This window comes from Choloepus didactylus, chromosome 6 (genome assembly GCF_015220235.1).
Source record: "Choloepus didactylus isolate mChoDid1 chromosome 6, mChoDid1.pri, whole genome shotgun sequence".
NCBI classification, from domain to species: Eukaryota; Metazoa; Chordata; class Mammalia; order Pilosa; family Megalonychidae; genus Choloepus; species Choloepus didactylus.
Genome location: NC_051312.1, coordinates 140237683 through 140245904, shown reverse-complemented (window position 1 = coordinate 140245904; position 8222 = coordinate 140237683).

Below are 8222 nucleotides of genomic sequence, written 5' to 3'. Positions count from 1 at the left end.
TTTATCTCTGTTCTACAGATGAAGAAACTGAATTGAAGGGGATTTAACATTGGAGCAAGGATTTCAATCCAGAAACTTTAGTGTCAGAGTCCTTGTTCTTTTCTGCTATGCTCTTCTACTTTTTTTTAAGGAATGGATTAATATATATTATTAATATTGATTGCCACAACTCATTGAGAAACCCTAAGATAATGAGAAACTACAAGAGCAAGTGGCCATTACAAGATGTTATAGAATGGTCTAGATTTCAAAACATTTCTAGGAATGGGAAGCGATAAGATATATAACAAGGGGGGGAGGCAAACGGCTTACTCATTCTTCTGAACAGTCTAAGGACATTGAGTGTTCACAAGTAGTTCAAAATAGGCCTAATTTTTCATCTCTTAATTTTACCTAGTATCGACTATGGCTTGGAAGAAATACCAAGGAAGTAAAATCAGTATGTTTTAGAGAAGTCAGCCATCTAATAGAATACTAAATGCACAATAAAACTACTTAAAGAATATTTTCCCATGGCAGCATTAAAGGATACCCTAAGAAACTGTGTCCATAGCCTAGAGTATCATTTCCTAGACAGTGATCAAGATGTTCAAGAAAGAAAAATAAGGGGGTGGGGGGAGAGCAGTGCTTATATTTCTCAGGATATGACTCTCTGCTAGAAATAAATCTATTCAACTTTGTTTAACTCAGTACTTCCCACATTTATTTGATAAGCAAAATGTTAAATGAGCTTAACAGTAGAGAAGGAATTTACTAACTACCCAAACAAATCAGTGGAAAGGCTTTGATGTCAAAGCAGCCTCATTTTAAGGGCTGACTCTACTTCTGTCCAATTTGCAGATATGAGCAACTTTGGAATTTAATATAAGCCTCAGTATTCTCATATGTAAAGTGGGAATGATAATACATGTTTCAAAGGACTATTGTGATCCATGAAAATAATACATGTGACTATTCATTCTCTAAAAATACTAATTTTTATGTGTTTAAGTATGTGTATATACAAAAACATGGTTTAAATTATAATTTTAACTATATTAAATATAAGACACATATCTATTTAATATGATTACATTTAGAAAAGAAACCACATGGAGAGACAGAAATACACTACCTTGATGTGAAGAAATACATGTTTCTTCTTCATCCTAGCTCCTTCCCTTTGGTAGGCATGTTGAAAAGATTTTAAGCTTAGGAGATATGATGGAAAGTTAGGTTTTAAATATTTGAGCCTCTAGATATTGAAATTTTTAGACAGTTGGGAAGTGTTAAGCCTTTTGTGGAGGAAATGGGACATCTGAGGCTCTTTATCTCATTTAGGCTGGGTCTATCTCTGACAAGTGCTCCTGAGGCCAAGATGAAAGAAAGCAGGACCATGTAGGTGGAATCTCTTAGGGGCTGGAGTACATTCTTTCCTTGAGCCCAGCTGAGCAAGATAGAAGATAAGAGAGGAATTTACATTTAAGATTCTATCCAAAAATAAATACTCTACCCTGGGATGGTATCTGCCCTTGTATCTCTTTCGCTTAGAGATCTGTGTGTGAGGGCTGCTCTATAAGAAGACAAAGAACCTCAATCAATACATACATCAGATGTGTTTCAAGGAAGCAGCAGCTTGAGTCTTCTCAAACCCCAGTGAGGTTCTCTGAACCAGAGCTGGATGGACTTAGACTGGGATTCACTCAAGCAGGAGATAAAGTGTGACCTAATTTGTGAAGAAATAACAAGACAATGTTTATAGAAGAGGAGAAAAAAGAACATAAGCAGGTGAGGAAAATAGCAGGGACAAATACTCCTGGGTAAAGTAAAAAAGTTGCTTCTGGTGCATGTCATTACTATTCTCCATTTTGTGGTCCTATTGGATAGCGTACATTGCCATCAAGGAAGCTGGATGCTTACCCTGAATCCTGCACAGAGACTGATGTTCTTTAGGAATTGCTTGTTTTGCTAATGTCACCACTCCCTTTTATAGCCAACAAAGTCTCTCCTACTGCCTAATGCATACTTTTATATTTCAAAGGTTGAATTATTTGGTTGGCTAAAAGTAAAACATTAAAATGTATCTAATAATACAAACTCTCTGGACCTTGAAGCAGGTCATGTCACTTTCTTCCCCATCTTAGAAGCAAGAGCATGACGTGATATGGGACCTTAATTAAGGTTTTCCAAGCTTAGGGACCTCATTATAATTACATGCATGCTTCTGCATATACAAGTCCCCCAAGACCTATTGAGCCCAGAGATTTATTTGAATGCTCAAGCATTTGATAAACCTCTGAAAAGATAATCATAGTATTCTCTAGGCTCATTGGTGTCTGTTGCAATAGTAGTGAAACTCCAAAAAGAAGTTTGTTATTTTGTATTTTCATGTTACCTATAAGGATTCTGGAACATAGAGCAATTAGATTGGTAATTTCCAAAAGCCAGTCTGCAGGGAATTGCTGTTTCTTGAATAAGATTTCATCAGTCAGTAGAAAAAGTGTGAGGAGGCAGGGAAATAAGGACAATGTAAAATTTCATACAGCTAAATTTATCCAATTTAAAGATTCTCCTTTTTCAGAGGTTGTCATTTCTACTTCTTTATTTATGTTGTTGGGCTACAAAATACCCTTTCATTTTATGATATAGTACTAATAGTAGATGACAGATTTCTTGGTTGCTTTTTATTTGTTTTCTTGTTGTGTCTGGATACCTTTAGCTGACCAACTAAAAGCCTGGCAATCCAGTGATGGTCTATCACTGAGATTTTAGAGTCCCAGGAAATCTTGTTTGCCCTTCCTATCCAAAGGCTCAGAAACTTTTAACAGGTCAGAAATCACCTGGAACCCTGAGAAAAATTACCGTCAACTCTTTCCACATGAATCAATCTTTCATTTCCAGAATTCAGTAATTAGTTTGCCTTCAGCATCTATACTATGTCCTGTGGCTGCAGTTTTTGTCATTCAATGGCTCAATCAGCCTTAGTCAATTTTTTCACCATTAAACCTGGAAAAGGGAACAAGGTACTTCCCATTCTAGGACAACTGAGGAATATGTTCTCCTGGCTGAGAACCATTGTCAGAGGATATGGTAGCACTTTAGGGCCCTCTCAACTTTCTTGTGCTGGACTGCCAGAAATGCCAAGGCTTCTCCAGGGAAACCCCTTCTTTAGTGAAGTTAATTCATATAACATTCAAGAAAGTGTACTGAAGTTTACACATCAACAGTGCATAGTACAGTTGATGTTAGCAGGATATACTCAATATTGTGTTTTAACTCCTTATTTATCCCAATAATACAAATAGCATTAACTATGAAAACTACTTTGTACTCTTATAGTCAGTAATAGACATTGGACTAGGCATTTAAAATGATCATTTGTTCAAAATAACTATGACTTTGAGGAAGTCCTTGAGACTCTGTAAGACTATATTCCTTGTTTACAAAATAAAATAATTCAAATAAATTATTTTCCCCAAATTGCTTACAGCTGTAACTTTCATGATAAGGAAGACCTCACCAGAATCAGAACATTCACTATGGTTCAGCCATTCTTTAATTCAGAAGTCAGGTTAAAAATTCTTCAGATTTCATGCCAGGAATTGTTCATAACAAATAAGTGGAAAGAGCCTTGGATGGGAATTTAGGAGACCCAGACTCAAGTCCTGGTTTGATATTTATTATCTGTGGTTAAATCACTTTAAGCTTATTGAAATTCAATTATCTCATCTGTAGAACAGAGCTCATAATTTTCACCACAATAGCCTCACAGGGAAGTCATAAAATGAGGCAATATATTAAACAAAGCATTTTGTAAATTATGAGGCACAAAGATAAAAAGGTATTAATAAACTCCACAATCTACCCCAAAGACAGCAAAGGAAATATGAATAATTCATGTTCTGTTATTCAAGTCTTCTGTCATCATTCACAGAAGCTATCTTCCCAGGTAAACTTATTCCGTATTTTAGTAGTGGTATAGGTAGCTTTTTAGACTAAGTACAGCAGGTAGGACCTATTCCTGCCCTTCTCAAGCCTAGAAACTATCTGAGCAAAATAGAAAGGGTCAGAAAATTCATAAGAGCCTCTTTTTCCATTCAAACTAAGGAAGCAAACTTACATGAATGTAAAGAAGTGATATCATTATGGCTGGCTTTGGTTCTGGAACTTGTTATAAAAGCAGATATCCAGAGGCTAGAAATGACTAAAACAAGCCTCCAATGCATAGAATATGAATCAAAATAAAGACATCTTTATATAATGACAGATACCAATATTATATAATTTTATATAACGACAGATACCAATATTAACTTAAATTCAATGTTTAGCCTTCCTCTAGGCATTTACATATATATCCTGAAAGAGTTGTGGTTTTATGACTAATAGAGTTACAGAGTTAATTTTCTTCATACTGTTGTCTGAGTCAATCTAAGTATCCCAAAGTGCTCAATGAATTTTTAAATTTTAAATTCATTTCATAGATCCTTGTGTTGCTCAAAGATCTCCAGCCTTAATATCAAAGAATCTTAAACAATGCTGGGGAATTGTTCTCTTAGCTTTATTTAAACACCTCTGTTGAATCTCTTATCTGACCCACTGGGTGAGCTCAGCAGAGAAGTCAGGGGCTAAAGAAAAGAACCAGTGTTCTCCCTTGGACCAAAAAGCACATAAAATACACAAAAGTACTTCCCAGATTAAAACAATAAAACAATGGTGGAGATGTGAGTGGAGGACTTATGTAAAAATGTAATAAGTTTGCCAAAGTACAAAAAATAAAACTATTAAAGGAAGATAAAAGAAAACAGAATTAGCTTATTGACGGCTAGATAAATTGAATAAGGTTACTAATAAATGATAAACCAGACTGTAAATGTCTAAATAAGGCAAGAAGAGGCTGGGAACAATTAAAAGGTACAAGAATAAAAGAAACTTATAGTACAAAAATTCAAAACCACCAAAACACTAATCTTTTAAATTAAAGGGTACAAATTTTCTAAAGGAGAAACACAGAAAGGAAATGAAATAAGCTTCAGTGACAGAGACATTCCAAAAGGAGCCAAGAGGTCACTCTGGTGGGCACTCTTACGCACAATTTAGACAACCCTTTTTAGGTTCTAAAGAATTGGGGTAGCTGGTAGTGGATACCTGAAACTATCAAACTACAACCCAGAACTCATGAATCTCAAAGACAATTGTATAAAAATGGAGCTTATGAGGGGTGACAATGGGATTGGGAAAGCCATAAGGACCACACTCCACTTTGTCTAGTTTATGGATGGATGAGTAGAAAAATAGGGGAAGGAAACAAACAAACAAACAGACAAAGGTACCCAGTGTTCTTTTTTACTTCAATTGCTCTTTTTCACTTTAATTATTATTCTTGTTATTTTTGTGTGTGTGCTAATGAAGGTGTCAGAGATTGATTTAGGTGATAAATGTACAACTATGTAATGGTACTGTGAACAATTAAATGTACAATTTGTTTTGTATGACTGCATGGTATGTGAATATATCTCAATAAAATGAAGATAAAAAAAAAAGAACATACACATAATTATGAAACATAAGACCGAGTTGAAACTAAACATACCAGTCATCAATAAATGTGAATGACCTTAACTCATATGTTTAAAAAACAAAGACACCCAATTTGAGACTCTATACAAGGCCTAAGTATATACTATACATAAAAGACACCTAAAACACAGTGATTCAGAAAGGGCTAAATAAAAAGGGATAAAGTTATGACAAGATAGATAGAAAAGAAAACAGTAGGGATAGTGATCCTGATAACAAGATTGAGTAGCGGTAGCAATTAAGCCATAAAAAAAGAAAAAAAGCACACCAAAGAAGGACAGATTTTAATGCTAAAACTGAAATTCATGATAAAGATATGATTCAAAATTTTTTATATCAGATAACAGAATAACCATATTTTTAAAGCATATTAAATATATAAGAAGACAGATTGAAACACAGTGCATAAAGAAAATGGGACTTCATAGAAATTAAAAACTTTTTTGCATAGAGGACTGCATCATGAAAGTAATAAGGCAACCTACACAATGGGAGAAAATATTCAGAAACCACAAATCTGATAAGGGTTTAATATCCCACAACTCAACAACAAAAAGACAAACAACCCAATTTAAAAATGGGCAAAAAACTGAATTGATATTTCTCTAAAGAAGATATACAAATGGCAAATAAGCACATGAAAAGATGCTCAACATCCTGATCCATTAGGGAAATACCAATCAAACATGAAACAAAAACAGAAAATAACAAGTGTTAGAGAGGATTTGGAAAAATAAGAACACTCGTTCATTGCTGGTGAGAATGTAAAATGGTGCAGCCCCTGTGGAAAATATTTTGGTGATTCCCTAGAAAGTTAAATATAGTATTAGCATTATGACTCAGCAGTCCAACTTCTTGGTTATATACCCAAAAGAACTGAAAGCAGGGACTCAGACAGATTATTTGTACACTGATGTTCATAGTGGCATTATTCACAATAGCCAAATGATGGAAACAACCAAATGTCCAATAGATGAATGCACAAACAAAATATGGTTTATTAATGCAATGAAATATTATTCTGCTGTAAAAAGGAATAAAATTCTTATATGAGCAACATGGATGAACCCTGAAGACATCATGTTGAGTAATATTAGCCAGACACAAAGGGACATACTGTATTTTCTCACTGATTATGAAATAGAATACGCAAATGCATTGAGTCAGGAAATAAAATATAGCTTACCAGTGGCCAGGATGGGGGCAGGGAATGGGGAGTTAAGGCTTATTTGGCACAGAATTTTTATTTGAGATGATGATTGAAATTTTTGGTAATGGATGCTGGTGATGGCAGTACAACATTAGAAATGTAATTAACACTACTGAATTATATATTTGGAAATGGCTACAAAGGGAAATTTTACATTGTATATGTTACTAGAATAATTGTTTTTTTAAAATAGGACTGTACAATATAAATAGAGAACCATAATGTAAACTATGGATTAAAGCTTCTAGTACAATTGCAATAATATTTGTTCATCAATTGTAATAAGGTTACCATACTAGTGCAGAGTGTTAATATTAAGAAAAACTGTGAGTGTGAAGGGGGTTATAGGAGAACTCTGTATTTCTTACATGATTTTTCTGTAAACCTACAATTTCTCTAATAAAAAAATTGCAAGGGACAGATTGGATCATAAAATCTCAGAGTTGTAAGGGTAGGAAACATCAGTGTGCTCATTCCCTAGCCAATATTTGAGTCCTCTCAGGAATATCTCAGGGAGTCACTCAGTCTCCAATTAAATTCCTACTTGTGGATAGCTCACAACTTTCTAAGATGACTTTTTTTTTTTTCCAACAGTTGTCATTGTTGGAACAGTCTTCCTTAAATTGAGAAAATCTACCTCTCCATAACTTTCTGTCATTTGACCTATTTGTGTCCCATGGCAAAAATTACTACAGCTTCTACAACTAACCCTCTGTCCTATTATTTGAAAGCTAATCATCCCTGAATATCTGTGTTTATCATGCTTTATTTACAAAACTTTTTATGACCTGAGATTATATTATATATTTGTCTCCCAATTTATTGTCTTTCTTTATGACTAAATCCTAAATGCCATAAAGATAAGAACTTGGTTAATTTTGTTCATCTCTTTATGAACAGTATGAGAAATATTGCCAGGCAGGTACTGTGCATCTTAACAAGTATTTGTTAAATAGGTGACTAAGAGAATGAAAAAGTAAGCGACTGTATGATTTCAACTCTTTTCTCCCTCATAGACAGACACCTCTGAATATACTTCAAAATGCCAATTTCCTCTTGGAAAGCAATATCCACTGAAAACATTATTTTCAAATGGAAGTAGTCTAATCAATATAGTGTAAAGGACAATAAGAATTTTTCTTATTCTAAATACTAAAACATAGCTAATGCAGACAAGGTAACTAACTTTTAAGGTAGCTATGCTTTTTAATTATATTGACTGTTTATTGAAAACATAACAAAAACCTTTGATTCTCTGCAGTGTCTCTTTCACTCTCTACTTTTTTTGTCCAGAAGTACAGAATCTAATGTTATCCATGTGAGTATTAATCTTGTTAACTATGGCCATCACTACAGCCTCTAGAGATCATTGTGTATCATGATTCTCTATCCATCATTTTACTCACTCTCCCATCTTCAGAGTCTCTATAAATGTGATTAAAACTTCTATAAT